The sequence below is a fragment of the Rattus norvegicus genome, chromosome 17 (assembly GCF_036323735.1).
Source record: "Rattus norvegicus strain BN/NHsdMcwi chromosome 17, GRCr8, whole genome shotgun sequence".
In the NCBI taxonomy this organism is placed as follows: Eukaryota; Metazoa; Chordata; class Mammalia; order Rodentia; family Muridae; genus Rattus; species Rattus norvegicus.
Window position 1 is genome coordinate 48,570,252 of NC_086035.1, and position 13,302 is coordinate 48,583,553.

Sequence of the window (13,302 nt, forward strand, 5' to 3'; positions counted from 1 at the left end):
TTTTAATCTAACAGTGTCTCTTAGAGGATGCTTCATGGAGCAGCAGCTTCTTAAGAAGCATATTTCTCTTAAGTACACAGTCCTACATTGTTGCATGTACATGTATTTAGGAAATATCTCACAACAGCAGCAAAGACAGATCAATAGACTATGTTGATTTTTAATATATACAAAGGTCTTGGGCATATTTAATGACCCATAGTCAATGAATATGTTTCTCTTTATTTAAACTAGCATTTCCAAAGCTTGCTTGAATTATGAAGATTTTTAGAAAAATGCACATAATGTTTAAGGAGGAAAACAAATAGCCAGGTGAAGAGATATCCTACAGAATGGGAGAGAAATATTTGCTATGCATACACCTCAGAGGATTAACATATGGAATAAACAAAGACCTCAAAAAATTAAATATCAAAAAGTTAAACAAGCTAATTAAAAGAGGGTTAACGAAATGAGCAGATAGTTCTCAAAAGATGCAGTACAATGGTCAACACAGACTTAAAGAATGTTCAACCTCACTAGCCATCAAAGGAATGCAAAAAAGAAAAGAGCTATGAGATTCTATATCATTTTTGTCACATAAGAAAGTGCAAAATTTTCAAGCCTAAATGGGACATGTCTACCAAACCATCTTCTGCCAGGTTTAAGGGATCATTGCGGAAAGTGGAAAGATTGTAAAATTCACAGGTGATGGATGACTACCAGGAAACAGTATCCTCTGGAAACAACAGGGCAGCAGTGCATGTGCACTCACATCATTGTGACAGCATGCACACACTCTGCCCAAGCTCATGGAGAAGGGAGGTAAGCAGGAAGTTCCATCCAAAGTTGAAGACAGCAAGATAGCCACTGTCAGAGGGAGTGTATATATATATATATATATATATATATATATATATAAAATAGCTCTTTTGATCACATTTGATCATACTCCAGTGGAAGGCCAAGTAAATATAATTAGCACAAATTGGACTCAAATTAAGTCAATCACAGAAGAACATATACTGTATCTTTTCTCTTATTATAGGTCCTAGACAGCATAAATACATAAAATTACGTAAGTACTGAGGACGTAAAAATATTAATGAAATTGTCTGGGAGCAAAGGTGAGAAATGGAAGAAGGGAGAAGAAGGGGGAGAGTAGGTGTGCTATGGGCTGCTGTACTTAAAATACATTATGCATGGTAATCACATTATACAACTCTGCATAACAAAATGAAACTATAAATACCACTTAAAAATGAAATTGCAAGCCTTTAATTCTAGCATTCAGGAGGTAAAGACAAGTGTATCTTTATGAGTTCAAGGCCAGTCTGGTTTACATAGCAAGTTCTGGGATAGACATAGCTACATAGTAATACCTTGTGTAAATAAAATACATGTAATGGCCTTTGTCATCTAATAGAATTAGTATTTCATAGAATAATTTTTGAAGAAAATTTATGGATTCTGTATTTGAACATTGGGATGCTCGAAAAGTCTCATATTTTGATCACTGTGGGCTAAAAAGCACACCATTCTCTATAGAAGTTCAAAGAGAGGCATAATTTGATATCGACCTGATTCATCCTGTAACAAATATGCCCTTTCTTTTACTCTTTCTAGTTGGCCATTGAATTAGTAATTGTCCTTTAAACTCATTTCCTCACGTTTGCTGGTAACTATTCTCATACTGTTGGCTCAATGCTGCTAATTCTTACACAACATTGCTTATAGGATACACTTGGAAGTCCAGGGGTTAAAGAGATGCTGATTGACTTTGGCACAACTCTCATTATGCAGCTGGTGATTCAGCTGAGCCTGTTTATGCTCCTTTTCCCTTGCCCTATCATTTTGCCTGAAATGCTAATTCCTGAAAATCTGGTTTGATTTGGACAATCTAAGAAAATGCATATGAAGGAGCTTTGTGACTATAAAGCATGGAACAAATGCAAAGTGATATAATGAACTGGGTGGGTAATTCCTTTTAATACTTAATAATTACTTTAAATTATGTGCACATGTGCATGTATATGTATTAGTATGTACATGTGAGTGCAGGGGTCCCCAGAGTCCAGAAGAGGTCATTGGACTCTCTGAAACTGGAGTTAGAGGAAGTCATGAGCTGCCAAATACTGGATCTGGAATTTAATCTTAGGTTTTCTGCAAAAGTGGTCATTACTACTAACACTAACCCATCTCTCTATCCATAGGTTGGGATTTCTGAGTACCCACAGTATGGTAGACATTATTTCAGGTGCTTAGGCTACAAAATGAAGTTGTGTGATTTCAGCCTTTGAGATGCAGTGTCTGTGCAGAGGGCAGGTGGGCTTGAAGATAATGAGTAGATAGCTATGATAAGTCAGGCGATGCTGACACTGGACACACAATAGAAGCCTGGATATTAGCCCAAAAGCTTGGAATACATGAAATACAATTCACAGATCATATGAAGTTGGAAGAAGGAAGACCAAAATGTGGATGCTTCAGTCCTTCTTAGAAGTGGGAACAAATTACTCATGGGAGGAAATACAGGGACAAAGAGTGGAGCAGACACTGAAGGAAAAGTCATCTAGAGACTGCTCCACCTGGGGATCCATCCCATCTGCAGTCACCAAACCCAGTCACTATTGCTGATGCCAACAAGTGCTTGCTGACAGGAACCTGATATGGATGTCTCCTGAGAGCCTTACTGATACAGATGAGGACACTTGCAGCTAACCATCAGCTTGACCACGGGGACTCCAATGGAGGAGTTAGAGAAAGGACTGAAGGAGCTGAAGGGGTTTGCAACCAATAGGAAGAACAACAATATCAACCAACCAGACCCCCCAGAGCTCCCAGGTACTAAATCACCAAAACATGGAGGGACCTGTGGCTCCAGCTGCATATGTAGCAGAGGATTGGGTTATCCAGCATCAATAGGAGGAGAAGCCCTTGGTCCTGTGAAGGCTCATTTCCCCAGTGCAGGAGAATGTCATGGTGTTGAGGTGGGAGTGTGTAGGTGGTAGGGGAAACATTCTCACAGAACCAGGGCAAGGGGGGATGGGAGAGGGAGGAACTGGGAAAGGGGATAACATTTGAAATGTATATACATAAACTGTCCAATAAAAATAAAAAAAATTAGAAGCTTAATGGGAGTCATCCAGTCGAATAGGAAGAGTTGATGCATGGCAGGGGGTAACCAATTGGGACGAAGGTGGGGCAGATGTTTATGGGAACATGCTCAAGCTCCCTCATAATCAAGAGACTGAAAATTAGAACAATAATGAAATATTGTTAGATTGGGAAAGCACTAAAAACAAAACAAAAAATAAAGAAAAACAAAAAACCAGCCAACCAACCAACCAAAAAATGAACCAAGACAAAAACTCAATATACTGTACTGTCAGAATGTGTGGAATCATGTTCTCACACATCTGTGAGAATATTAATTGGTAAATCCCAATTTGGAAGGCTCATGAAATTAATAATGCACATAGTTTGATTCAAACCTTCCCTATAGAAATCTTTGTGTGCATTTGTAAGGTGGCAGTACAGAATGCTCATTGCAGATTACTGAGGATAATGCAAAAGAAAATGTCCTCAAAAGAAAGGAACCATACTATGAAACATTATGTACTGTTAGAAAAAAATAAAGGAGGTTCAATGTGTTGTTAAAGAAAAACAGTGTTTAGTATATTATATACGACATATCATTTATGGAGAAATTGTAACAACACACTTACTTAATTGAGTACAAATGTCAGCACGGGAATAGCTTGAAAGCATCTGCATGGAATTGCATTACACTGATCTCAGCACTTCCTTCTAGGAGGAGGTAAAAGTCTTCATGCCAATTCACACATGAAGGGATACTTTCATTTTTTACTCTCAGCAACTTTTTGTAAATCAAAATTGTATCATATTCTGAGTAACTAAGGGAAATTTATAAGTAAGTCAAGGTTAGGGGAAGTAAGTGCAAGGATTTGCAGGACGTGGTAGGGCCTCAGCTGGAGCCACAGAGCATCTTCCCAGCTGGCACCTTGGTGTGCCTGGATTCTGCCCTTCTTGTCTTTGTTAGGGTTTCATTCCTAGCTCTGCCTTTCTTTCTGGCTTTCAGATCAACCTGTCACTACAAGAATGCTACAGAATTTCAGAGAGACAGACAGACAGAGAGAGAGAGAGAGAGAGAGAGAGAGAGAGAGAGAGAGAGAGAGAGAGAGAGATCCTAATTTAAGATCCCCACTCCAACTCTTACTCACTTTGTTTAGTATCAAAACAACCCATCTATGTGTTCATGATCGCCTCCCGACTTGTTCTCTCCAAGCAGCCTGTCCTCCCACCTCACCCTGATGGAATACTGGACTCTGAGGGCCTCAGCACCCACTGTCCTACCCATCTGGTCTTCCTACACCCTCGCCTTCTTCCTAACAGCCAGGTGCTTCTTCCTGATAGCCAGGTCCTCAGAAGCACCTTCTCTACCTAAGGTCCTCTAAATACCTTGCTAGTCCTGTGGTCTGTCCCTGCTCACTCTTCTGCTCCTAGATCATCTTCTGCTCCTGTGGTTGTCTTAACCTCTGTCCTTACTGCTTTGTTTCACTCTTGCCTTGGAGCATAGTCCTCCAAGTTTTGAGATCAGAGTCACGTACACTCTTAAAATGATTGAGGCTCCTGTCCAGAGTCGTTGGTATGCATTAGACCGGTCACTATTTGTGAGAACATTTGAATGAACATTTACCTTTAATGATGTTTAAATAACAATAAAGAGTCCACTACATGCTGGCATAACTTCTGTTTTTTATATGTTTGCCGATGTCTTTCCTGGCTAGCTTGGTAGACAATCACTGGATTCATTGCTTCCAGCTCTCCATAGCTATCCAGTCATTATGAGCTGTTGTTTGTGCAAGTCTATGGAGAAATTCTGGCCCAGCGTATGTGCAGCTGGAAGTGGAGCTGCAGTTTAATATGTATTTTAGAAAATTGTGGATAAACATTTGAATTTTGCATCACCACTTAACAAGTGGTAGTTTCTTATAGATTGGTCAAGTGAAATGTGTAATACGAAATTACATTAGTGAGCCTTTTCTACCATATCCCATTAAAATGCTTTGGCCTATTTTGTAGTTTTAACGATCTTTTACCCCTGTTAAGATTTTACACATTATATTGTGGTTATCTGGAAAAATATTGACTCACTGAGTTATAAAAATATTATAAATAATGGTACATTTCATGATATCTTTAAGAAATTTTATTTTTCAATATTGTCACATATCTCATTAAGTAAAGTCTAAATATTAGGACTCAGGCACCTCTTAGGAAAAAATACACATTTTCTGTAATTAAGTTTTTTCTTTTAAGTTAAAATTTTATGACTAACAGCTAATATTGTTAGGAATTTTTTGAAGTGACCTGCTTATTTAATTTATTTTAGATTAAATGTTTGCCATATATCCAAGTCTGAAAATCATAGTTCATTATACAGTCATTTTTCTTTTTTTTTTTTAAAAAAATTTTGTTTTCTTTTTTGGGGACAAGGTTTCTCTATTTAATGCTGACTGTCCTGGAACTCACTACAGGCTAGCCTTGAATACATAGAATTCACTTACCTCTGATTCCTGGGATTAAAGTACCACACATCCAGCAATACACATTGTTTTAAAAAGAAATGGGGTTCTATGAAAAGTAAATTCATCTCTCGGCTTACTTGCATGTATGCTTTCCTTTAGACACTAACACCTTATATGTAGTAGAAGTCCTCGTCCATCTTTACGTTTTTATAAGATTAAATGATAAAAATCATAAAATAGCACTGCAGTTTTACTGCTCCACAGGTGATTTTGTTTTTGCTTTTGAGACTTGGTCTCATGTATCTCAGGCTAGCCTTGAAATCACTGTAAGGCCAAAGATGACTTCGCACTTCAGATCTTCTTGAGCAGTGGAAATACAGGTGTGCACCACCATGCCCAGTTTATGTGGAACAGGAGATCAAACCCAGGGCTTGATGATTGCTAGGCAAGCACTTTACCAACAAAACCAAGTCTCCAGCCCCATAGGTGACATTTTTATGGGAACACAAGACCCTTATGTCCTAAATTGGGAAGTGCAGGTTAGAGAACACAATGGCTATGAATGTAACTGGCTGGTGCAGGGTTCACTCTTAGACATTGCTGGATTTTACCTCCCATTGATTTGAAACATCTGTACAATGGCTACATGGCAGAGGCAAGTTCTAAGACTGTTGTGAAAGTAGGCTGTACCTTGTGACCCCTGTAATAGGTCCTAGCAACCACAGGCCACAGTTGGAGAATTGCTGCTTCTGAAACATGCCCATCAGTCACACAACACAAATGGCCAGTTCCACGGATAATCATTTGTTTAAACATATGAGCATAATAATGACAGGGCTAATCATTTGCAGTGGTATCACTTGTAATTTGTGAATAATAGACTTAATAAGGTTATTAAACCCATTAGTCTTTAGTGCCTACCTGTCTTTCTTTCTTTCTTTTTTAACCATGAAATTAGGTTAACAAATTTTAGTTGTAAATCCCTACTCTCCAATTTTACTCCCCAAGTGACCTGGTTTAGAGTGATGCATCTTTTTTTCATAATTGCTCTTTCCTTTAATGTCTGTGGAATGGAGAGAATAAATAACCTTTAACTCTAAGATTCTAGGACACCTCTCATTTTAAAAAGTGTTTTTGGATGGCACGATTATAACAATGGCTTTCTCTGCTTTGTTCTAAGCATTTACTGCATCTCTAATTTAATATAGTAAACTTAAGCCAGAAGCAGAGGGGACAACAGTTAAACTAGACAACTTGGTCTGGTTTGATTCATTTATACTGACCTCATTCTTTGTGATGGAGTCTTGCTATGGTCTTAGGTGTGCCATCCTTCTGCCACCATACCCCAGTTCTGGGTTTAAGGGTGTCTGCCACCACACCTAATCTGTGGCCTTTCTTCTTACCACTCTATCTAGCTTGAGTCTGATATTTGTTAATTGGTTTTAAAGTTTTATGATTTTTGAAAAATTTTATTTCCTCTCTCTCTCTCTCTCTCTCTCTCTCTCTCTCTCTCTCTCTGTGTGTGTGTGTGTGTGTGTGTGTGTGTGTGTATGTAAGTTCTGAGATAAGATCTCTCACTGGAACCTGGGGATTATTAGGTTAAGTTGGCTGGCCAGTGAGCTTTAGGAATTTGCCTTCCCCACAGAATTACAAGCACGCACCACCACATCCAGGGAGTGGGGAGGTCTGGTGGAGTTGGGGGTGGGGTGGGGACATCCTTTTGGAGATTGGGAGGAAGGTATGGGATGTGGAACAGTTGGAGGGTGGACTGGGAGGGGGATAAAGTCTGGACTGTAAAAAAAAAAAGAGAGAGAGAGAGATTAAAGAATAAAATTTTTAAAAAAGGACGGGCTGGTTAAGACTTGAAGAAGACGTGTGTAGAAGTCTCTTTCCTCGAGAAGTGCCCAGGAAGGGCTGAAGCCCTTACATACAGCGGGATCCCGTCATTACTGAACTTGCATGCTGGGAGAACTCCAGCCCAACTCAGCTTTATCTCACAGCAGAGGCCAAGAGGGCAGCGTTTCCATCCTGGGAAAGAGATACAGAGGAGCACCCTGCAACAGTGAGTGAATTCAGGCTTTGTTGCACTCTGCTATGGGTGGTTGGGGATTTTAGATGTTGCTTTCAAATAAGAACCCTCCCACCCCACTAGTGGATGTTTTGGTGTTGCTTTTCATCCTAATGATAGGATTCCTCCCCCTCCCCCCCCAAACTGGGTTTGAAAGTTATCTGAACTTGGGTAGTCTTTTTTTATCTTTATACTTTCTGTTCACACTTTTAATTCTCCTTTCCACAGTCAAGCTGCCAACTTCTGCAGTTGTCTTATCCTGTTTACATAACTTGTTCTTGAATCACACTTGAGAAAAAAAGAAAAATCACATTATTCTAAGGTCAATTGCTTCCTGAATTTCTGAAGTGTGGGCCAGGGGAGCAGATATTGTTATTAGCAACACAATTAAAGGAACTCAAAATTCATAAGACTCAGGGGTCATGTTTGGGTTTGAGGTATGTCAAGGCTATCATTTGTCTTGAGCTATGACAGACAATGTTCTGAGAGGGTGAAGCAGTTGGCAGAGAAGGAAAGGACAGGAGCCAGCTTCTCCTATGAGCTGCATGTGTGTGCTTTTAAGAGGTAGTTGTTAAATATGATCATACTCATGCTGCAAGGCTGATCGGAGATGCCAGAGAGCATCTCTCTCTCTCTCTCTCTCTCTTTCTTTCTTTCTTTCTTTCTTTCTTTCTTTCTTTCTTTCTTTCTTTCTTTCTTATTTTTTTTATTTTTTTGTGGTGGTAGGTATCAGACACAGTGTCACTGTCTGCTTTCTATTGCTGTGGGTAAACACTGACCAAATGCAGCTTGGGGAGGAAAGAGTCACAGTCCTCTGAGGGAAGCCTAGATAGGAACTCCAGGCAGGAATCTTGAGGCAGGAACTGAAGCAGAGACCGTGGAGGGATGTTGCTTCCTGGCTTTCCCTCCATAACCATCTCAGCCTTTTTTTTATACAACTCAGAATTACCTACCCAGGAATGGCACCGAGCCCCTGAGCCCTAACAGCAGGCTGGGACTTTCTACATCAATGAAGAAAATGTCCTATAGATTTGCTTATAGGCAATCTAATGGAAAAATTTTACCAATTGAGGTTCCCTCTTCCCAGACAACTCTAGCTTGTGCCAAGATGACAAAATATCAGCCAGGTCTCTCAGAAACTTGTACATTCTAGGTAAATGAGTGACCATACATTAATTTGTTTTGGATATTTTATATGCTCTTTAAACATTTCTATAATAATAAAACAAACAGTCCAAAGGCTGGAGACATTGCTCAGAAGTTAAGAGCACTGGCTGCTTGTCCAGAGGACCCTAGTTTAATTCCCAGCAACCACACGGCAGCTCACAACTGTTTATAACTCCAGTTCTAGGATATCTGACACTCTCACACAAATATACATGCAAGCAAAACATGAATGCACATACAAATTAAAAAAGGAATTATCAAAAAAAATTAAAAATGTTCTTCCCCATTTTCTCTTCTATTAGATTCGTCATAATAGTTTTCTAGCATAGATTATCTGCAAGCATAAGCAGCATGATGGCCTTTAAGATGGTTTAATAGTAATGCCATCCATGAGGGGTGTATTGAATGGTGATACACACAGAGAGTGTCAGCTTTTAATGTTTCTCCTTAATGGAGGAATCCATTGTAACTGAGACTCCAAGCAGAGAATTTTTCTTTTTAATAAATAAGAGTTAGCCTGTTTATCATTTTAGCTGAATGACAGGAACCACAGGTGTAGTGCTTAGGAACAGCTAGTGAAAAGATAGCTAGAGGACCCACCGTGCACAGAGGCACAAGTTTAAAGCACAAGAATAGCCAGCTGTGCAGTGCGTCTTCCACTGCCTTAGAAATATGACAGACAACACATAGAATCCCACTGAGCAAAGCGCCCAAGCAGACAGGTTTTCATAGATAACAATACTGAGAACAAGGATGACTTTAACACAAGTCACAGCTGGGTGGCATTTCTAGAATGAAATGTTGCTATGGGTTTAATGTGTTCCAAGAAAGTTCATGGACTGAAAACTTAATCCCCCAAATCATTTGTTGATGGTATTTGGAGAAGGTGTTTTATGGAGATAACTAGGGTTGGTAAAGTCACGAGAATAGACATGCTGTGGTAGAATCAGTGGCTTTATAAGAAGAGGAAGAGACAATTGAGTTACTAGGTTGCCTGGGACCAGTCATGTGATATCCTCCCTTGCCACATAAGAACACAATAAGAAGGCCACTGAAGCTGGCTCCCTTGCCTTGGACTTCCTGGCCTCCTAAATGATGAGAAATAAGTATATTTTAGAAGAGGATGGAAAAATAAGGGACTGGAATAGAGGATTAAGTGGGGAGGGGAAAGGAAAAAGGGGATAAGAGAGAGACTGCAAGGAGAAATAGCTAAAATTAAGCCAAATAATGAAGAGACAGAGCTTCAACTGGCTATCTCGTCACCAAATGAAGCGTTCAGAACTGGGACTGGGTACATCTTGTTGAGTTGCTGGCCAAAAGTTTCCCAGGCAAACCTCGAACAACATAGACTTTTCCTAGAATATAGGTTGCTCCCCAGAAACTGACAGCAAGGCCCCATTACTGAAGACAACATGTAAGCATTTCATCGAACATGCAGAATTCAAGTTGGAGCCTACAGAGAACTTTTACTTCTACTTCTTGAGTCTTTGGTAAACAGAGGTACTTTGCACACTATGAAGAACCAGCCGGCCTCGATTTTAGGCTTAAAAGCCATCTTATAGTAAAGATAAAACTGGGTTCATTCCTGTTTATGATTAAATCCCTGTTCCTCAAGGTTTGGGTCCTCCATGTAACCTTAACTACAACTGATTCTGTACTGCATGTTCTAGGAATGACAATTATTGTTTCAAAAAGTTGTTTATAACCATTTTGTAACCCTGTGTCTGTTTCAAAAGGTGATAAAGGTTATCTGAGCACCTATAAATACCTTGCTATAACTACCTGTTGAGATTACCTTGTTTTGACAAGCTGTTTGGGGTCTGTGTGCTCTTGTAATCTTGCCTAATTTCTCCATGTGGAAATCCCCTACCACTGAGTTATAAAAACCTTGTCTTCCTTGATGACTCCCCTATTTCTGATTTCACTATTGATTTTAATATTGTTTGAATATTAACAAGGCTCCATTATCTCCATTGTTCAGCTTGTAGACTTGTTTCCAAAGTCTTGGCATTTGTACTTGTATTTCTCAGGTAAAAAGAGGTTTATGTTCCTATGGTATAGACTGTTTTTCAAACCAATAGACCATAAAGATGTTCTGAAAACAAGGTTGATTTGACTTGAAAAAAGTAGCTTTCCAAAATGGCTTTCCACAATGATATTAAAAAACTAACAGTGTGTTTATACTAAATATACACAAAATATATACAAAATATATACTAAATATATACAAAACTTTCACTTCTGTTAAGTTTTGCTTTGCTTGCAAAAGTCATGAAGGACATATATAAGAATTCCTCTGCTATAGCTTGGATGCCAATTCATCCTCCTACTAAGGGGGACTGTAAGCTTGACCTTGTCAAAAAAAGTTTGCCTTGCAACATCTTGGTGTTAGTTCATGACTTTTGATACCATAACATTCCTCACATCCTAGGCTGACCACTCAAACCCTGGTTTAGGGAGAGGTATCCTGTGTACACAAATAAAATAGCTTGCTTTAATTGTTTGACCATGTTGATTTAGGTTAGTGGTGTTTCTCTCTCATTCTTTGGGATTAACAAGTACCAGTGGAGAAATGTAAATATCAATCAGGTCACAAACCTTTAATCTACAATGGTGTCCTGCCTGCAAGATGTTCTGATACGATGATGTCACAAAGCTTGTTGGAGTAACCAACCAATATCTGGTCCACTCTATGAGATGGAACTCATACATAACACTGCTTGGGTAACCAAGAACCTGAGACTAGTAGCCCAGAGACATAGGGTGAAACCAAATACTACTGTCCTAAAAATAAACAAATAAGATAAAACAAAACAAAATGTAGTATCATTTGTGTAGTTAGATTTAGGAAAAGTAACTGCTAGTGTGTTTGAGTTATATGTGGAAGGAGATGAGGAAACAGGTTTATACATTTTCCTGGAACTCAAGGCAGGAACCCAGAAGCAGGAACTGAAGTAGAGGCCATAGAGGAATGTCACATACTGGCTTGTTCCTCACGGTTTGCTTAGTTTGCTTTCTGCCCAGGGGTAGCATCTGATGGCTAGCTCCACAGAAAGTTTTAAAAATGGCTTCATTTCACATTCTGAGTGGGTCTAGTTTTGGGGTGCCTCACAAATCTCCCAGTCAGCATAGAGACAATATGCACAAAGTGAAGTGTGAAACTTGAGTCGTACCATCTTTGCAGGATCTGGGTCAAGACTTGCAGAGACTGACTGCCAAAGACTGAGCTCCTTGTTTACTCTTCTTACACATTCAAGCATAGCAAGAGTTTTGAAAAATGTTTTCACATGGCAATTTTATCACAATAAAGCTTTAGGCAGAGTTACAGAGAAACTCTTTAGCAAGACAACAACGTACCTGTGACCTTTACAATAAGGAAGAATCCTATTGCCTGAGAAGCATAAGTATAGATTGTAGAGGTGGAAGATGAAAAGCACATGGGATCTCTTTCATAGGGATAGGTTCTAGTCACCACGAGACAAAGCTCAGTATTAGGCACTAAAAATTGCTCAGGATATTGGGGGAAACAGGTGGAGCTGGCTCTGTAGAATAGCAAAGGATCACCAGGCTCTTTGACTGCTTTTTACTGGCAGTCAGGTGACGAGGATTCATTTCCTTCCATTGAAGAAGATAAGACAGAATAATTAAGAATTTTGGTTTCTCCAACGCCTCTCTAAGCTGTACTTCCTACAGGTTTAGTAAAGATGTAAACTTTAATGTTAAACTTAATGCTAAACATCAGCCTGTCATTTCTTTCTTGGCAACTTCCCGAGGTTAAAAGATGGCTTAAATTTACAGTATTTCTCTAAGAATTCAAATTTGCATGTGAAGGATGAGAAACCCAATCAGTTCTTTCTGTTATTAACATACAAAGTGCAACTAAGGAAAATTTCCATACTCAGGTAACTGGACTGAGTTGTGCTTTACTTACTTTTCCCAAGACCATATAGTCAAAGTGACTGGCTGGAGAAACTCACATTCATGCACACAGGATGAAAGTAGTATGCATGGTGGGAGTTCTGAATTTGGGGCCCTTCCTGCCTTACCCACTTGTATTAGCTGTGTGACCTTGGCAAGCTTCGTAATATGCCTACCTTAACTTTAGATCCTTAACTGCAAAGTGAAAGAAACAGGATATTTCTTATACTTACCTTATGTGTCATAAGGGTTAATTTTTATTAGCACCATTTACTAATTTTTAGAAATTCTACATGGATGACAAGAACTAGCTTTAAAAACAGTTAAGTTTGACAGTGAGGCAAATTGAAAAGACAACTCTGCATTTCTTATCTTCACAGAAAGGTCTTATAGAATCATGAGTGTGTTTTCTTAAAAGTTGGTTATATTTTCTGGTTTCCTGTCTTTTGGAGACTGGGCTCCTTGCCTTGGACCTCAAGAAGTTATTGATCACTTTTATGAGCACTTTCCCACTGAGCTCTGGGGCCAAACCTGCATTGGTGTATCTACCTTGTGCTGTCATTATATTTCTCTTGTCTCATCTACCTTGTTATTGTAGTTGACCGTAGCAAAGGTCAA

General features: G+C 39.2%; 1 protein-coding gene across 18 annotated transcripts in view; it reads right to left on the bottom strand.

Moving 5' to 3' along the window:
• Aoah (acyloxyacyl hydrolase) overlaps positions 1–13,302 on the bottom strand; it is a 241,350-nt gene that overhangs the window by 66,440 nt on the left and 161,608 nt on the right. The gene's annotated exons all lie outside the window — the stretch shown is intronic.